The 20158-nt window shown below is 43.4% G+C and overlaps 1 protein-coding gene across 3 annotated transcripts in view; it reads left to right on the top strand.

The window, feature by feature from the left end:
• The window catches only part of LOC120990315, a 459898-nt gene that overhangs the window by 145675 nt on the left and 294065 nt on the right, over window positions 1–20158 (top strand). The window lies entirely within an intron of this gene.

The raw sequence follows: 20158 nt of genomic DNA, 5'->3' as shown, positions 1-20158 counted from the left end.
ATGCTATTCAATTATATGACTGGTATTGTTTTCTTTTTTTCATGTTTTCCCTCGTTTTTGTTTGGTTCCTTCCCCTCCTTACTTTCTCTTCCCTTTCCTCATGTATCATTTACCCCTGTCCTTTTCTATATTTTTCATATGTTTTCAATATCTGAATCATTCTATAATTTATAAACCATGATAAATGTTTTGAAGTGAATGTAACTTTGAACATATACTGTATACTATACTGTTTTTTATGGATACATCCTTGCTTTTATTAAGAGAATAGGATGAAAAAATTGTTCTCAATTGATTCAGAATATCAAAGCAGATTTTAATATGCTATTTAAAATAAAAAATTTACAAGATTAGACCTGGATTAGAACTGGATTATGGCTAATTTACTATGTACGACTTTTACAAATGTAGCAACCTACACCAGACAACCTCGTGGTGTACTTTTACACATAAAGGTGTAAACCACATTGCCCTCATGCCAAATATATTATTAATATGCACTATTTCATGAATTTAGTTCAAGCACACAAAGCAAAGACCTTAAAACTGACACAAAACAACCTCAAATGATAATATACCCATGTGTGCATTCCAGCAAGAATCCATTGTTTTCCCTTTTTCTCATTGACTTCATGTCAGAGCCAGATGTGGCTAAAGACCCCTTTTACAAGGGCCGACTGTGCAGGCAATTATTGGGAACAAATTGTTTGTTCCTGATAATTGCCTGATTGAGAGCAGAGGTAAGTAGAGATGGCCTTGCGGTTCGCCCGGCGGTCGTTTCGCGGCAAACTTTGCTCAAATGGGCGAACATATGGCGATGTCCGCCGGCGCCACATTCTTTTACATTTTCAAGAACTTTGACCCATGACACATCCGTCAGGTGGTACAGGACAGCCAATTGAGATGTTTCAGCACATGGACATACCCCCTTACTTTATAAATAAACACGATCTGGCGGCCATTTTACATTCAGTCTTTTGCTAGAGTAGGGAGAGGTTGCTGTGTGTAGCAGGGACAGACTGTTAGGGACACCAAACGCTAGCTAATAGGGCCACAAAAGTCCTTTTAAGGACTGGTATAGGTGTGCTATCGATAGGTGTGACTTACTGAGGGGTGTAATATACAGTCGTGACCAAAAGTTTTGAGAATGACAAAAATATTCGTTTTCACAAAGTTTGCTGCTAAACTGCTTTTAGATCTTTGTTTCAGTTGTTTCTGTGATGTAGTGAAATATAATTACACGCACCTCATACGTTTCAAAGGCTTTTATCGACAATTACATGACATTTATGCAAAGAGTCAGTATTTGCAGTGTTGGCCCTTCTTTTTCAGCACCTCTGCAATTCGACTGGGCATGCTCTCAATCAACTTCTGGGCCAATTCCTGACTGATAGCAACCCATTCTTTCATAATCACTTCTTGGAGTTTGTCAGAATTAGTGGGTTTTTGTTTGTCCACCCACCTCTTGAAGATTGACCACAAGTTCTCAATGGGATTAAGATCTGGAGAGTTTCCAGGCCATGGACCCAAAATGTCAACGTTTTGGTCCCCGAGCCACTTAGTTATCACTTTTGCCTTATGGCACGGTGCTCCATCGTGCTGGAAAATGCATTGTTCTTCACCAAACTGTTGTTGGATTGTTGGAAGAAGTTGCTGTTGGAGGGTGTTTTGGTACCATTCTTTATTCATGGCTGTGTTTTTGGGCAAAATTGTGAGTGAGCCCACTCCCTTGAATGAGAAGCAACCCCACACATGAATGGTCTCAGGATGCTTTACTGTTGGCATGACACAGGACTGATGGTAGCGCTCACCTTTTCTTCTCCGGACAAGCCTTTTTCCAGATGCCCCAAACAATCGGAAAGAGGCTTCATCTGAGAATATGACTTTGCCCCAGTCCTCAGCAGTCCATTCACCAAACTTTCTGCAGAAGATCAATCTGTCCCTGATGTTTTTTTTGGGAGATAAATGGCTTCTTTGCTGCCCTTCTTGACACCAGGCCATCTTCCAAAAGTCTTCGCCTCACTGTGCGTGCAGATGCACTCACACCTGCCTGCTGCCATTCCTGAGCAAGCTCTGCACTGGTGGCACTCCGATCCCGCAGCTGAATCCTCTTTAGGAGACGATCCTGGCACTTGCTCGACTTTCTTGGACGCCCTGAAGCATTCTTAACAAAAATTGAACCTCTTTCCTTGAAGTTCTTGATGATCCTATAAATTGTTGATTGAGGTGCAATCTTAGTAGCCACAATATCCTTGCCTGTGAAGCCATTTTTATGCAACGCAATAATGGCTGCACACGTTTCTTTGCAGGTCACCATGGTTAACAATGGAAGAACAATGATTTCAAGCATCACCCTCCTTTTAACATGTCAAGTCTGCCATTTTAACCCAATCAGCCTGACATAATGATCTCCAGCCTTGTGCTCGTCAACATTCTCACCTGAGTTAACAAGACGATTACTGAAATGATCTCAGCAGGTCCTTTAATGACAGCAATGAAATGCAGTGGAAAGTTTTTTTGGGGGATTAAGTTAATTTTCATGGCAAAGAAGGACTATGCAATTCATCTGATCACTCTTCATAACATTCTGGAGTATATGCAAATTGCTATTATAAAAACTTAAGCAGCAACTTTTCCAATTTCCAATATTTATGTAATTCTCAAAACTTTTGGCCACGACTGTACTTTATAATATACTTTCTAACATAGAAAGTATATTATATTGCATTTGTATTGTGCAGCAGTTGTGTGCGGTTCTGCTGCGATACTGCAGCTACACAGAGTGACAAACGCTATTGGATCAAATAATTTCTACTTGTGTGATATACCAGTTGCCCCCCAAAAAAACTGGTTGAAGCAGGGGTGTGAATAATATACTTTCTATATAGTGCATTTAGGTAGTGCAGCATTTGTTTGCTGTTTTGCTGTGTTACCGCAGCTACACAGAGTGACAAACGCTATTGGAACAAATAATCTCTACTGGTGCTATATACCAGTTGCCCTTCCCCCCAAAAACTGATTGAAGCAGGGGTGTGATATACCAATAATATACATTCTATATAGTGAATTTAGGGCCTTAAGAAACAGTTTGTAAAATAGCATCTTTCTTCCTTCCCCTTTAAGTAAGCATACCAAATACAATTGTAATAGTTGAACTTTACTAATACAATTGCAAGTATAATGTCACACTAAGCCTGGTTACTGTCAATTTAAGAGGCACAATAATTCATACCTGTTTCAGCACACAAGGTGGTGCAATTTATTTGATGTTGCAAACAGTTGAACATTTAACAGCTGCAAAAGTTTACTTTCAATGTCTTCTATTAGGAAACACATCCAGACTATGATACTTCACACAGTTGTGAACCAAATACTCAACACACACCAGATGAAGGGTTCTATCTTGCTTTCAACAATCCTTGTGTCTCAAGGGTTTGGTTTACTACTCTTCTACAATTTTGTTCAGTATGCAGTGTTACTATGGGACAATTCCTCACTTTTAAGGTCCTCTCCTCACTCTCACTTTCACACAGACAGTTGGGCAGCTTCCACAACTTCCTCAGAGGCCCTTAACTACTCCACCCCTTTGACTGTGTAAGCCACATAGTCCCTTCCCTTCCTGGACTGCACCACCAGGCCACATCTCAGGTAACCTGTTCCACTTTAGCTGTCTCTCAGGCTCACCAAACAAGGATGCTCCCAAATCTCATATAGGACCAAACTACTGCATTCTCTAAGTTTTAGAACAGAACTGTTCACTATCAACACTGCTTCCTATACTGGGCTTACTAATCCTAGAGACCAAACAAAGGCCTTAAAACTAAGCATACAAGATGAAGCTACTTCTCAGGCATCACCATCCAGGATGTGGCCATATGGAATACTACTGATAAGACAGTGTTAAAGCCCAGAACTAGTGTTGAGCGAACTTCTGTTTTAAGTTTGGCGTCTAAAGTTCGGCTTCCGGTTAGCGGAGGATCCCGATATGGATTCCGAATGCCGTTGTGGTCCGTGGTAGCGGAATCAATAATCGGCCATTATTGATTCCGCTACCACGGACCACAACGGAATTCGTAATCCATATCGGGATCCTCTGCTAACCGGAAGCCGAACTTTAGACGCCGAACTTAAAACAGAAGTTTGCTCAACACTACTCAGAACAAAAGCAATCATCAAGTAATAAAATATCCTTTATTAAGTATAAATTAAAAAACATACACTGATTTAAAAAAATGTAGGAATCCACACAAAGTAGGCAATCAGAATTCATGTGAGGGACACACTCAGGGCAGACATACATATTTGGTCAAACAGATTTAATGTCCCACAAAGTGACACACAGGACACTGGTATCAATAGGTCAAAGAAAGCAACCCAGAAGGTTGCAAATAAGAAAAGTGCAAAGTGCATACAAAAGGACCCAGAGAATGAGTAAGACGTTGTTGTAGAAATATTAATATTAGAAATCCGCTCTCATCAAAGTTTGTGCAAGGAAAGGCAAATCCCTCAACCGCCCAGTCAAAGTCAGAGACAGGTGTTACCATCTTGAGTTCTTCTGAGCATCTCCCCCTCCTCCACAGTCTACTCACCTTTTATTTAGTCACAGTAACAATAGAAAGGGGCTGGCCAGTCACCCGACAACTTACTTCATGTAACAAGGATACAGGAAGTGATGATACAGGAAGATGAGAGAGTTCAGGTACTTGTCAAAGGATAGGGGAGGACATCAACATGGCTGGACAGTGCAATGCACACACGCCATCCCTGTATAAGGAAGGATGAGTCATGTCCATTGTCTGATCAGCCAGATGGCTGCCCATCCCCCATCACTGTCAGCATGGATCCCATTCAATACTGCTCAAAGTGACCAGTATCTAATGAAGATCATTCTAATAGTTCTTATAGGTTTGAGATTATCTGCAAGACATTGCTACGGCTATTGTCAGTATACGGTACGAGTATACCGACAAGGCAGATATGCATGTCTTAAAAGCAGATATGTATCCAGAAAGGGATAGCGAAGCCACAGCAGAGGTATAATATGTATCTCTCGTTATGCAGACTTTACTGCATAAAGGGAAGAAGCCCAGTGCATTGCACTTAGGGCTCACAAACCGGCAAACGTTCCCCTACACACTGAGAACACGTCTCCAAGCCCATGAGAAGGTTTTCATACTGACGGTTTTACCACTGGTCCCGATTCAACCCAAGTACCCTCTGCTAGAGCGTTCTTCGGTTAAATTGGACACAGGGAGACAGATAACAATCTATAAAACACACACACATCCTAAGATAAAATGTCTGCATCATAAAATTTCCACAACAACGTGAATCTGTTTATATAATAGATATACCAGTAAATGTCCTAGAGAAAAAAGACCAAAAATGGGTCAACAATGGAAGAAAGAAGTCTGCATGAGATGCCCTCACTCATCCAACGCATTTTGCAAACGTGCTTCGTCAGGGAAATTAGGTTTAAGGAGAGATAGGTCTCATATATATACCCACATAATGAATAATGAATATGTAACAATCTAGGTTCAGGCTCGGAGTCCAGTAGCTGGAAGCAGCAATGCACAAGCAGAGATAGATGAGAGGCAGCAAGCAGATGGAAGTCAGAACAAGCGTGGGTCTATAGCCGAGGATGTCAGATAAGTGAAGGAGCACGAGCAAGCGTAGTAGGATGATACATAACACGGGTCGGTACACGGATGATAACGTCGATTTCACAGGAAGCAGCAAGGAGCAAGATATTGGCAGAGAGCACAATAATCTGGCAATGAAACAGAGCCAGGACGTGGCTTTTAAAGGAAGTACATGGGAGGAGCCAGGAGTTCAGAGTTCAGCAATGAACTGGGAAGCAATGTATCTAGTACAAGAGATCCAACAAGGTAACAAGTCAGGAGTGAAGGTGGCTCAGCAGACAGAGCTGCAGCCAGGCACTGAAGCATTACTGAGTTCAATTCCTGACAGAATAATTAAATCAGTACACCAGCATTTACCTCAGAAAACACTTGGTCCACACGATTAGAGGTATGCTGCTGTCGCGTATATATGAAGCTCAAGATGGCATCCAAAAGAAAACAAGAAGAAAATATCTTGTGTACCCCAGGCCAGTGTCATAACTAGAGTTTTATGGGCCCCAGTGCAAACTTTGGATGCCAGATAATGTGCCCCCTCACAGTAGTTATGCCAGATTAGGTGCCCCCTTACACAAAGTAATTATGCCAGATTAAGTTCCCCCTCACAGTAGTTATTCCAGATTAGGCGCCCCCTTAGTAAAAATGACCACTTTGTGCCCCCTCACTCTAGTTGTTGCCCCCCTTTTGCCTCCAGTCTGCAGCTTTATGAAAAAAAACAAAAAACGCAAACCTTCTTCCCTGATGATGTGCTCCCACACTCACATCGCGCTGCTGTCTGTGCTGGAGGCCGATTCCTGGGCTGATTCCCTCTGCGACCGCGATCATTACGTCCTGCCCCAGGGGCTCAGTACGCTCAAGTCTCGCAAGACCAGCCATGCACCACAGCTAAATAAATAAACATATGAGGTCTCGCGAATAAAGATGGCTACATAGATACATGTCAAATAATAACGCTCAAAGATCACACAAAACTTTGGCATGTGGTAAAGATATATTGTAGGGGGCTGGTACAAGGAATCAAGGGGGAGTGATTTAAAATCCCCACTAAGGGGACACGGGCTAGAGACACAGGATACCTCCCGGTATAAAGATCACGTGATGATCACAAGATCTGAGTCCCAGACATGAAGCAGCAGTTACAAAACAGGAGTATCTACATCTAAAAATACATAAATACCAAAAATAAAAAATAGAAAAAGTGGATGCATAAAAATCATGGAATATTTAGAAGCCCACCAAAGCTACGGGTAGTCAAGTACATACGGGCAAAACTGATCATGTGATGAATCACATGACCAGTATATCAGACAGAATACATAAAAATACTAAAATATATGATCTATAAATAATTACTTAGGAATGGTGATCGGCAAAATAATATATGCAATAGTAAACATGAATGTAAAGACTCCTCCCCCCACCCCAGCTATAGATTCACATATAATATAGCACATAACCGATCAACAAATCTATATTATTATCTAGGTAGCACCATAGAATAAATATCACTTAAATAAAGTGAAAATGCATCTATAAAGTGCAAAAGTGCCAGTGACAGTGCCATACTTAGAAACCATGCAAAATAGTGCAAAAAATGCAAAAATAAATAAAGAAAAAAATGTTAGATTTCATAAAAAATAAGTACCATGATAAGTGCTAATTAATAGAGGGAAATAAAAATTGCACAACATTGTTTCATATAAAATTTCATATTAAATCAAACCAGCATTAAGATGTGTAGTGAAGACCAGAAGGGTTGAAAAGCTGATGAATAATACTGGTAGTGCATCTACATTGCAGCGGCAATGGCCAGGGCCCCTTGTTCTAATTGGTGGGTGGTACCCAGGTGTAGAAATGGCCGAATGGTATAGGGTGGCCTAAAATGTCCCTTAATGTTTTAGGTGAGTGTCACGGTGCTCCTACCTGGATACGGCTGGACCCCAGGCGTTGGCTATGAGGCAAACAAATAGGGGGAATAGTTGAGGAATTTGAAGAAATAATTTGAGTCCAGACCTTGTGATGAAGTTGAATAGCAGCTTTACTTTGATAAAATTTCATCAGACACAATCTTCAAACTTTGTCTTGGTCCCAGCAGGCTTTAGCATTAAAACTCTGGAAGGCAAACTCCTCTCTGCTATATCTGTTGCTCTCTGGCTTTGCTGTACTGGGTAGCTGTATAACTTAGCCTCTTCTTTATGCTGCAACTTCTCTCTTTGTAGTCTGTCTCTAGAATAGGCCAGGGAACTCTCCTCCTGGCTCCTGAGGCTCTAAGCTGTGGCCTTCACATCCAGCAGAGCTGAAGGTTTTCTGGCTGGCTTGGCTTGAGACATGCCCAGCAGAGACATGCCCAGCACACCCTCCTTCCCCTAGCAGGGTGTAAGCTAGATTGCTCCTAGAAACTGGTCCTCACCCTTCCTGCAGGAAGTGGGACCCGCCCACTCCTCCACAGAAAGGGTTTAGAATGGAATGGAAAGCTCAATTCTATGTAGCTGTAGCTCTGCCGTGTTTTCTGTCACCTGCTGGTGAACCAGACACATTATATTTGAACATAACAGTTGCAAAATAGAAAATGCACAGTGTTTGGACCTGAAATAAATACGCATGATGACATGAGGTTAACCAATAAAGACAGTAGCGAGGTGCAAAGGTGGTAATGTCACTCTGGGGCATTACATTAATAATATATTCTTACCAACATATACCAAAATTATCAGATATATACACAGACGGGGCAGTACGAAAAATAAAGCAATGGGGAGAAAAATTAAGGATTTCACCCTAAAAGGAAAGACCTATTTAAAAGTGATGGAGTATTTTGAAGGAACAATTAAAGGCTGGATAGGGAACCCAGCAAAGATTAAGATAATAAGAAAAAAAAGACCAAGACGAAAAAAGGGGGGTGCTGGGAGGGGATCACATTGCTGCCCCGGAAGAGGCGGCAGAGTGATCCAAGTCACATCTTAGACATAAGGAAAGTGAAGAGATCTTACACCAAACTAAACGCTTATAAAACTAGATAAAACTCCAAATAGAATAGTTGATAGTTGTACCAACCGAACAAGTGAATAAATTAGAGCTGTGGGAGGGAATCACGCCATGGCCCCACAACATGAACAACTCCCTTGTTTGGCAAAGCGTCCATATTGCTCCGCTCACAGTACTTGTTCACTCTCTCAGAAGATGACCTTGTCCCAAGTTCCACAGAGACCCACGTCCAGTATCTCTTGCCCTACCACAGAAGAGCCAATCACTGTGCATTTCACTATCATATGCACAGACCCTAAGCACTTCAGTCAAGAAACTCACCCACACTTTCCATTAATGGTCCCAAACTTTCTCTTTCTTTTGTGGGCTCTCCTCTGCCTCCTCCAACCTTCCATTATTTCAGTTTATACATGGGCATCCCAATTGGTCCCTAGCAAATGTCAAGGGAGACAAGCATCAGGTATGGATTTCAACATGGTAAACCGTTAATTGTTCTGCCAGGGCTTAAAGGGGTTCTCTGGTAATAAGTACATTTTATTTATTCTGCCTCCTGAAACAGATAATTCATACGTACCTACTCCATGATGCTCCGGTTCTTTAACGGCTTCCTCTGTGTTCACCTTCCAGTCCCTGTGGTGTGGTGTTAACATCCAGTACTGGCTTGACATGGTTACATGATTCTCTGCAGCCAATAACTGACTTCAGGAGGGCACTCGGCAGATGGAGTCACATAGAGACACAAAAGTTAGAACAGTACAATTTTATTAAACACCTCTATAGCAATAAAAACATAAAAAGCAACTATAATATAGGAATATTCTAATACACACCGTAAAAATAAAGGCAATGTTATACAATATAGTACATAAAATGGAGACAAAGCTTAGATAAAATATCCAATGTAAAAAAGAGGGGAATAACTTTAATGTCCAATACCACAAAGGGTTAAGGTGAATTAAATATGGGAATTTTTCGAATAAATTTTTCAGTTTTTCAATTTAAATAGTCGGCTTGAACTCTCGATTAAAACCAGTTTGTGGCGTCCCACGTTTTCAGATGGTATTAATCAATAGGAGAACTGAGTCCAGAGGGGAGTACATCAGATGAGAAGACTGCGGGAAGAAAATTTTTGGTGTACCTCATATGATTTTCTGTTATATGATGTATTGTATACTATTTACATATTGTTTTACATATATTGGTCTATATGTATTTGTATTGCTATATTAAGCCTAGTACTATTAACGTTTTAAAAGTTTTTATTGTTGTGACAACATTTTTAATTATAAAGCAGTGTCTAAAAGGAAAATGACTTATTGGGAATGATATTTAGGCCCATTGGGAACTATATGGACAAAAAACGCATTGACCCGCCAAAAAACGCATGGAAAACGCATCAAAACCGCAAGTGACTTTTTTTTTCTTGAAATCTGGTCCATATCTTACTAGGAACACTATTATGTGGGAATCCAGTCCATATTTTGTTAGGAACTTATGAAGGAGGGATATAAAAGACAGCCAACACTCTATGCAAGCATTACCACTGAGGAAGGAGTAAGGCAACACTCCGAAACGCGTTTGGTGCTCAATTTATGGACTTGCATAGTGGGATTATAATCATAATCTACAGTGCTTGGAAAAGGATCAAAAATTTAACAGATTACAAAGACCCGAAAGACACAGCACCTGGAGAGGAACGCCCACAGGATCAAGGAAAAGGCAAGCACTAAATCTTAAGGGGTTGGGTCAGCACAACCTGCCTGCAGGTGCACATCACTATGGCGAAATACATATACAAACGGAAAATGCAAATGTGATCGCACACTACATCCAGCACTCTGCCCTCCATGCTGGATGAGACATTGGTTTATATTTTGGCCAAAGCATAGTAAGCCACTCACCGCGTCAAGGTTGTCTCATGAGTGGTCCCTAACTCTTGTTCCTACCTGTTCATGGGCCATGACAGCCACATAAAATCCAAGGAATGCAGGTCAGCATGCAAGCCAAGTACACTTTGCTTGTAACCCCGTCCGGTGCCATTACAGCTTTCATCGGATCCAGGGATGCAAGTACCAACATGCATGCTGAACCCACCATATACTTCTCCTGGAGCCAGATGGCTAATGGTAGGTTCTATACAAGCAGACTCAGTTTTATACTGACTTTAAAACCAGCCTCAAGGACAGATTAACTGGTCAGGTGTGCAATGACTCCAAGGAGATCGCCACGCCTCCAATATATACTACAAAGAAAAAAATAAGGGGTTGGGTCAGCACAACCTGCCTGCAGGTGCACATCACTATGGCGAAATACATATACAAACGGAAAATGCAAATGTGATCGCACACTACATCCAGCACTCTGCCCTCCATGCTGGATGAGACATTGGTTTATATTTTGGCCAAAGCATAGTAAGCCACTCACCGCGTCAAGGTTGTCTCATGAGTGGTCCCTAACTCTTGTTCCTACCTGTTCATGGGCCATGACAGCCACATAAAATCCAAGGAATGCAGGTCAGCATGCAAGCCAAGTACACTTTGCTTGTAACCCCGTCCGGTGCCATTACAGCTTTCATCGGATCCAGGGATGCAAGTACCAACATGCATGCTGAACCCACCATATACTTCTCCTGGAGCCAGATGGCTAATGGTAGGTTCTATACAAGCAGACTCAGTTTTATACTGACTTTAAAACCAGCCTCAAGGACAGATTAACTGGTCAGGTGTGCAATGACTCCAAGGAGATCGCCACGCCTCCAATATATACTACAAAGAAAAAAATAAGGGGTTGGGTCAGCACAACCTGCCTGTAGGTGCAGATCACTATGGCGAAATACATATACAAACGGAAAATGCAAATGTGATCGCACACTACATCCAGCACTCTGCCCTCCATGCTGGATGAGACATTGGTTTATATTTTGGCCAAAGCATAGTAAGCTACTCACCGCGTCAAGGTTGTCTCATGAGTGGTCCCTAACTCTTGTTCCTACCTGTTCATGGGCCATGACAGCCACATAAAATCCAGGGAATGCAGGTCAGCATGCAAGCCAAGTACACTTTGCTTGTAACCCCGTCCGGTGCCATTACAGCTTTCATCGGATCCAGGGATGCAAGTACCAACATGCATGCTGAACCCACCATATACTTCTCCTGGAGCCAGATGGCTAATGGTAGGTTCTATACAAGCAGACTCAGTTTTATACTGACTTTAAAACCAGCCTCAAGGACAGATTAACTGGTCAGGTGTGCAATGACTCCAAGGAGATCGCCACGCCTCCAATATATACTACAAAGAAAAAAATAAGGGGTTGGGTCAGCACAACCTGCCTGCAGGTGCACATCACTATGGCGAAATACATATACAAACGGAAAATGCAAATGTGATCGCACACTACATCCAGCACTCTGCCCTCCATGCTGGATGAGACATTGGTTTATATTTTGGCCAAAGCATAGTAAGCCACTCACCGCGTCAAGGTTGTCTCATGAGTGGTCCCTAACTCTTGTTCCTACCTGTTCATGGGCCATGACAGCCACATAAAATCCAAGGAATGCAGGTCAGCATGCAAGCCAAGTACACTTTGCTTGTAACCCCGTCCGGTGCCATTACAGCTTTCATCGGATCCAGGGATGCAAGTACCAACATGCATGCTGAACCCACCATATACTTCTCCTGGAGCCAGATGGCTAATGGTAGGTTCTATACAAGCAGACTCAGTTTTATACTGACTTTAAAACCAGCCTCAAGGACAGATTAACTGGTCAGGTGTGCAATGACTCCAAGGAGATCGCCACGCCTCCAATATATACTACAAAGAAAAAAATAAGGGGTTGGGTCAGCACAACCTGCCTGCAGGTGCACATCACTATGGCGAAATACATATACAAACGGAAAATGCAAATGTGATCGCACACTACATCCAGCACTCTGCCCTCCATGCTGGATGAGACATTGGTTTATATTTTGGCCAAAGCATAGTAAGCCACTCACCGCGTCAAGGTTGTCTCATGAGTGGTCCCTAACTCTTGTTCCTACCTGTTCATGGGCCATGACAGCCACATAAAATCCAAGGAATGCAGGTCAGCATGCAAGCCAAGTACACTTTGCTTGTAACCCCGTCCGGTGCCATTACAGCTTTCATCGGATCCAGGGATGCAAGTACCAACATGCATGCTGAACCCACCATATACTTCTCCTGGAGCCAGATGGCTAATGGTAGGTTCTATACAAGCAGACTCAGTTTTATACTGACTTTAAAACCAGCCTCAAGGACAGATTAACTGGCCAGGTGTGCAATGACTCCAAGGAGATCGCCACGCCTCCAATATATACTACAAAGAAAAAAATAAGGGGTTGGGTCAGCACAACCTGCCTGCAGGTGCACATCACTATGGCGAAATACATATACAAACGGAAAATGCAAATGTGATCGCACACTACATCCAGCACTCTGCCCTCCATGCTGGATGAGACATTGGTTTATATTTTGGCCAAAGCATAGTAAGCCACTCACCGCGTCAAGGTTGTCTCATGAGTGGTCCCTAACTCTTGTTCCTACCTGTTCATGGGCCATGACAGCCACATAAAATCCAAGGAATGCAGGTCAGCATGCAAGCCAAGTACACTTTGCTTGTAACCCCGTCCGGTGCCATTACAGCTTTCATCGGATCCAGGGATGCAAGTACCAACATGCATGCTGAACCCATCATATACTTCTCCTGGAGCCAGATGGCTAATGGTAGGTTCTATACAAGCAGACTCAGTTTTATACTGACTTTAAAACCAGCCTCAAGGACAGATTAACTGGTCAGGTGTGCAATGACTCCAAGGAGATCGCCACGCCTCCAATATATGCTACAAAGAAAAAAATAAGGGGTTGGGTCAGCACAACCTGCCTGCAGGTGCACATCACTATGGCGAAATACATATACAATACATATATGTATTTCGCCATAGTGATGTGCACCTGCAGGCAGGTTGTGCTGACCCAACCCCTTATTTTTTTCTTTGTAGCATATATTGGAGGCGTGGCGATCTCCTTGGAGTCATTGCACACCTGACCAGTTAATCTGTCCTTGAGGCTGGTTTTAAAGTCAGTATAAAACTGAGTCTGCTTGTATAGAACCTACCATTAGCCATCTGGCTCCAGGAGAAGTATATGGTGGGTTCAGCATGCATGTTGGTACTTGCATCCCTGGATCCGATGAAAGCTGTAATGGCACCGGACGGGGTTACAAGCAAAGTGTGCTTGGCGTGCACGCTGACCTGCATTCCCTGGATTTTATGTGGCTGTCATGGCCCATGAACAGGTAGGAACAAGAGTTAGGGACCACTCATGAGACAACCTTGACGCGGTGAGTGGCTTACTATGCTTTGGCCAAAATATAAACCAATGTCTCATCCAGCATGGAGGGCAGAGTGCTGGATGTAGTGTGCGATCACATTTGCATTTTCCGTTTGTATATGTATTTCGCCATAGTGATGTGCACCTGCAGGCAGGTTGTGCTGACCCAACCCCTTATTTTTTTCTTTGTAGCATATATTGGAGGCGTGGCGATCTCCTTGGAGTCATTGCACACCTGACCAGTTAATCTGTCCTTGAGGCTGGTTTTAAAGTCAGTATAAACCTGAGTCTGCTTGTATAGAACCTACCATTAGCCATCTGGCTCCAGGAGAAGTATATGGTGGGTTCAGCATGCATGTTGGTACTTGCATCCCTGGATCCGATGAAAGCTGTAATGGCACCGGACGGGGTTACAAGCAAAGTGTACTTGGCTTGCATGCTGACCTGCATTCCTTGGATTTTATGTGGCTGTCATGGCCCATGAACAGGTAGGAACAAGAGTTAGGGACCACTCATGAGACAACCTTGACGCGGTGAGTGGCTTACTATGCTTTGGCCAAAATATAAACCAATGTCTCATCCAGCATGGAGGGCAGAGTGCTGGATGTAGTGTGCGATCACATTTGCATTTTCCGTTTGTATATGTATTTCGCCATAGTGATGTGCACCTGCAGGCAGGTTGTGCTGACCCAACCCCTTATTTTTTTCTTTGTAGTATATATTGGAGGCGTGGCGATCTCCTTGGAGTCATTGCACACCTGACCAGTTAATCTGTCCTTGAGGCTGGTTTTAAAGTCAGTATAAAACTGAGTCTGCTTGTATAGAACCTACCATTAGCCATCTGGCTCCAGGAGAAGTATATAGTGGGTTCAGCATGCATGTTGGTACTTGCATCCCTGGATCCGATGAAAGCTGTAATGGCACCGGACGGGGTTACAAGCAAAGTGTACTTGGCTTGCATGCTGACCTGCATTCCTTGGATTTTATGTGGCTGTCATGGCCCATGAACAGGTAGGAACAAGAGTTAGGGACCACTCATGAGACAACCTTGACGCGGTGAGTGGCTTACTATGCTTTGGCCAAAATATAAACCAATGCCTCATCCAGCATGGAGGGCAGAGTGCTGGATGTAGTGTGCGATCACATTTGCATTTTCCGTTTGTATATGTATTTCGCCATAGTGATGTGCACCTGCAGGCAGGTTGTGCTGACCCAACCCCTTATTTTTTTCTTTGTAGTATATATTGGAGGCGTGGCGATCTCCTTGGAGTCATTGCACACCTGACCAGTTAATCTGTCCTTGAGGCTGGTTTTAAAGTCAGTATAAAACTGAGTCTGCTTGTATAGAACCTACCATTAGCCATCTGGCTCCAGGAGAAGTATATGGTGGGTTCAGCATGCATGTTGGTACTTGCATCCCTGGATCCGATGAAAGCTGTAATGGCACCGGACGGGGTTACAAGCAAAGTGTACTTGGCTTGCATGCTGACCTGCATTCCTTGGATTTTATGTGGCTGTCATGGCCCATGAACAGGTAGGAACAAGAGTTAGGGACCACTCATGAGACAACCTTGACGCGGTGAGTGGCTTACTATGCTTTGGCCAAAATATAAACCAATGTCTCATCCAGCATGGAGGGCAGAGTGCTGGATGTAGTGTGCGATCACATTTGCATTTTCCGTTTGTATATGTATTTCGCCATAGTGATGTGCACCTGCAGGCAGGTTGTGCTGACCCAACCCCTTATTTTTTTCTTTGTAGTATATATTGGAGGCGTGGCGATCTCCTTGGAGTCATTGCACACCTGACCAGTTAATCTGTCCTTGAGGCTGGTTTTAAAGTCAGTATAAAACTGAGTCTGCTTGTATAGAACCTACCATTAGCCATCTGGCTCCAGGAGAAGTATATGGTGGGTTCAGCATGCATGTTGGTACTTGCATCCCTGGATCCGATGAAAGCTGTAATGGCACCGGACGGGGTTACAAGCAAAGTGTACTTGGCTTGCATGCTGACCTGCATTCCTTGGATTTTATGTGGCTGTCATGGCCCATGAACAGGTAGGAACAAGAGTTAGGGACCACTCATGAGACAACCTTGACGCGGTGAGTGGCTTACTATGCTTTGGCCAAAATATAAACCAATGTCTCATCCAGCATGGAGGGCAGAGTGCTGGATGTAGTGTGCGATCACATTTGCATTTTCCGTTTGTATATGTATTTCGCCATAGTGATGTGCACCTGCAGGCAGGTTGTGCTGACCCAACCCCTTATTTTTTTCTTTGTAGTATATATTGGAGGCGTGGCGATCTCCTTGGAGTCATTGCACACCTGACCAGTTAATCTGTCCTTGAGGCTGGTTTTAAAGTCAGTATAAAACTGAGTCTGCTTGTATAGAACCTACCATTAGCCATCTGGCTCCAGGAGAAGTATATGGTGGGTTCAGCATGCATGTTGGTACTTGCATCCCTGGATCCGATGAAAGCTGTAATGGCACCGGACGGGGTTACAAGCAAAGTGTACTTGGCTTGCATGCTGACCTGCATTCCTTGGATTTTATGTGGCTGTCATGGCCCATGAACAGGTAGGAACAAGAGTTAGGGACCACTCATGAGACAACCTTGACGCGGTGAGTGGCTTACTATGCTTTGGCCAAAATATAAACCAATGCCTCATCCAGCATGGAGGGCAGAGTGCTGGATGTAGTGTGCGATCACATTTGCATTTTCCGTTTGTATATGTATTTCGCCATAGTGATGTGCACCTGCAGGCAGGTTGTGCTGACCCAACCCCTTATTTTTTTCTTTGTAGTATATATTGGAGGCGTGGCGATCTCCTTGGAGTCATTGCACACCTGACCAGTTAATCTGTCCTTGAGGCTGGTTTTAAAGTCAGTATAAAACTGAGTCTGCTTGTATAGAACCTACCATTAGCCATCTGGCTCCAGGAGAAGTATATGGTGGGTTCAGCATGCATGTTGGTACTTGCATCCCTGGATCCGATGAAAGCTGTAATGGCACCGGACGGGGTTACAAGCAAAGTGTACTTGGCTTGCATGCTGACCTGCATTCCCTGGATTTTATGTGGCTGTCATGGCCCATGAACAGGTAGGAACAAGAGTTAGGGACCACTCATGAGACAACCTTGACGCGGTGAGTGGCTTACTATGCTTTGGCCAAAATATAAACCAATGTCTCATCCAGCATGGAGGGCAGAGTGCTGGATGTAGTGTGCGATCACATTTGCATTTTCCGTTTGTATATGTATTTCGCCATAGTGATGTGCACCTGCAGGCAGGTTGTGCTGACCCAACCCCTTATTTTTTTCTTTGTAGTATATATTGGAGGCGTGGCGATCTCCTTGGAGTCATTGCACACCTGACCAGTTAATCTGTCCTTGAGGCTGGTTTTAAAGTCAGTATAAAACTGAGTCTGCTTGTATAGAACCTACCATTAGCCATCTGGCTCCAGGAGAAGTATATGGTGGGTTCAGCATGCATGTTGGTACTTGCATCCCTGGATCCGATGAAAGCTGTAATGGCACCGGACGGGGTTACAAGCAAAGTGTACTTGGCTTGCATGCTGACCTGCATTCCTTGGATTTTATGTGGCTGTCATGGCCCATGAACAGGTAGGAACAAGAGTTAGGGACCACTCATGAGACAACCTTGACGCGGTGAGTGGCTTACTATGCTTTGGCCAAAATATAAACCAATGTCTCATCCAGCATGGAGGGCAGAGTGCTGGATGTAGTGTGCGATCACATTTGCATTTTCCGTTTGTATATGTATTTCGCCATAGTGATGTGCACCTGCAGGCAGGTTGTGCTGACCCAACCCCTTATTTTTTTCTTTGTAGTATATATTGGAGGCGTGGCGATCTCCTTGGAGTCATTGCACACCTGACCAGTTAATCTGTCCTTGAGGCTGGTTTTAAAGTCAGTATAAAACTGAGTCTGCTTGTATAGAACCTACCATTAGCCATCTGGCTCCAGGAGAAGTATATGGTGGGTTCAGCATGCATGTTGGTACTTGCATCCCTGGATCCGATGAAAGCTGTAATGGCACCGGACGGGGTTACAAGCAAAGTGTACTTGGCTTGCATGCTGACCTGCATTCCTTGGATTTTATGTGGCTGTCATGGCCCATGAACAGGTAGGAACAAGAGTTAGGGACCACTCATGAGACAACCTTGACGCGGTGAGTGGCTTACTATGCTTTGGCCAAAATATAAACCAATGTCTCATCCAGCATGGAGGGCAGAGTGCTGGATGTAGTGTGCGATCACATTTGCATAAGCACTAAATCTTGCTGCAACCAACTAAGGTCCATTGAAAGTGAATGTGCGTGACTCGATATTCACAGTGCCTGGGTCAATGATTATATCTGTGTATGAATAATACAAACACGTGGGATGTGAAAACTCAAGTTTGACTCTCTATAAAGATTCGACTTGTGTTATATCCAAAAGGAGGCCGCAACCAGGCCATACCAAACAAGCTACACCACGTGGGACGCTGAACTCAGATCCAGTACGTCATAGTGGAAAACTCCATGTATACTACAGTACTGGCTACAAATAAGCTAAGTAAAAATTTGTGATTATCTTTTCATCGAATATTGTTTCCTCCTATTGATTAATACCATCTGAAAACGTGGGACGCCACAAACTGGTTTTAATCGAGAGAGTTCAAGCCGACTATTTAAATTAAAAAACTGAAAAAAAAATTGAAAAATTCCCATATTTAATTCACCTTAACCCTTTGTGGTATTGGACATTAAAGTTATTCCCCTCTTTTTTACATTGGATATTTTATCTTAGCTTTGTCTCCATTTTATGTACTATATTGTATAACATTGCCTTTATTTTTACGGTGTGTATTTGAATATTCCTATATTATATTATAGTTGCTTTTTATGTTTTTATTGCTATAGAGGTGTTTAATAAATTGTACTGTTCTAACTTTCGTGCGTCTATGTGACTCCATCTGCCGAGTGCCCTCCTACATCTCTATTACCAATTTTTCTTCTTGATTCGGGTGCATCAATTGAAGTAGGTGCACCGTATCATTCCTAAAGCAGGGTGAGCCGCCCCATCCCGATTTTTTTGCAATAACTGACTTCAGCAGGGATCTGCTGCTTTTGGCCACATCACCACTGAAGCCAGTTATTGGCTGAAGCAGAGCATGTGTCATGCCAATGCAGCTCTTGATGTCAACACTGCAGGGACTGGAAGATAAACACAGCAGAGGCAGCACGGAGGCCTGAAGAAATCATTTAAGGCTTTAAAAGATTCCGTTTTTGGATGTGTGGCCTGAGACCTTTTGTCACGGTACCTCCTGTGTCAGAGGTCAGAAGATCTGGAAGGCTGGCTGCACGTGGAGTTAACTGACAGCCTCTTGATTCTCAGTGTTGTTGTTTTGTAATGACCTATTTAGTTCTGTCTCACACTCCTATCCATGTGGTTGATATTCTCTGCCTGGACTTGGAACAGTTGGTGTGTGGACCTTTGCTGTGTGTTCCTGCTCCTCCATTTTCTATCAGATAAGTTGTATTGCAATTTGTATTTGGTTGTTCCCTTGTGCTAGTTGTTTCTAGGCCTCACGGACAGGGGCGTAACTACCATAGCGGCAGACCATGTGACTGCTATGGGGCCCATGGCAAGAGGGGGCCCAGTGTTAGTTGGGATTATCTCCTTCTACTAGAGGTAAAAACCTGGTCACGACTCTACCCTCTAAAGGAACAACTTTTAGCAAATGAAGCAGTGGAAAAATGGCCCAAGGATCATTGAAAAGGGTTTAGGCAGAAACCATTTTGTCCTGTTTGGGAGGCCTGGTTTGATCCTTGCTATGGGGCCCTTACTTCTCTATGTACGCCACTGCTCAGGGAGAATCTGGTTCATTCACTTTGGAAGGAACAAGTGGTCTCATTCCCTGTCACTACTTTAGGGCATTTCAGGGCTCCTAGGGTTTAGGTTACGGTATATGTATTTTCCCACCATCCGGGTTTATACATACTGCCAGGAGTCAGGGCCAGGTTTAGGGGTTTCCTAGGAGGTAACCGTTCTCCTCTCCCTAGCCTTGAGGCCTAGTACTTGGTCATTCTCTATCCGTTGTTCTGTGTTCCTCCCCTCCCCGTTATCCGTGACACCTTTACATATCGCAGTAATTGACACAGATACATCACAGTT

The sequence above is a fragment of the Bufo bufo genome, chromosome 2 (assembly GCF_905171765.1).
Source record: "Bufo bufo chromosome 2, aBufBuf1.1, whole genome shotgun sequence".
NCBI lineage: Eukaryota > Metazoa > Chordata > Amphibia > Anura > Bufonidae > Bufo > Bufo bufo.
This window is presented reverse-complemented; position numbering and strand designations above follow the sequence as displayed.